Below are 448 nucleotides of genomic sequence, written 5' to 3' on the forward strand. Positions count from 1 at the left end.
ATTATGCCCATCGGCGCGCCGCGAAGTCGGCTGGGCAACTCGTTAACCAACCCGATCTGCGCGCAGCAGCTGGCCCGGGCAACTGGTTAACCGAGCCGGACTTCCTGATTCGGCGTGCACCAAGTCCGGGCGGGGCAACTCGTTAACCGACGCACCGTCTGTACCAGCAGCCGCGGCCAAGTCCGGGCGGGGCAACTCGTTAACCGACCGAACCCCACGCACCGTCTCTACCAGCAGCCGCGGCCAAGTCCGGGCAGGGGGCAGCATCTGGCTGACCGAAGCGGCGGGGAAAGCTTTCTTCCTGCCGCGCGCGGCCGGCACCAAGTCCGGGCGGGGCAACTCGTTAACCGACCGAACCCCACGCACCGTCTCTACCAGCAGCCGCGGCCAAGTCCGGGCAGGGGGCAGCATCTGGCTGACCGAAGCGGCGGGGAAAGCTTTCTTCCTG

The sequence above is a fragment of the Hypanus sabinus genome, unplaced genomic scaffold, assembly GCF_030144855.1.
Source record: "Hypanus sabinus isolate sHypSab1 unplaced genomic scaffold, sHypSab1.hap1 scaffold_2796, whole genome shotgun sequence".
In the NCBI taxonomy this organism is placed as follows: Eukaryota; Metazoa; Chordata; class Chondrichthyes; order Myliobatiformes; family Dasyatidae; genus Hypanus; species Hypanus sabinus.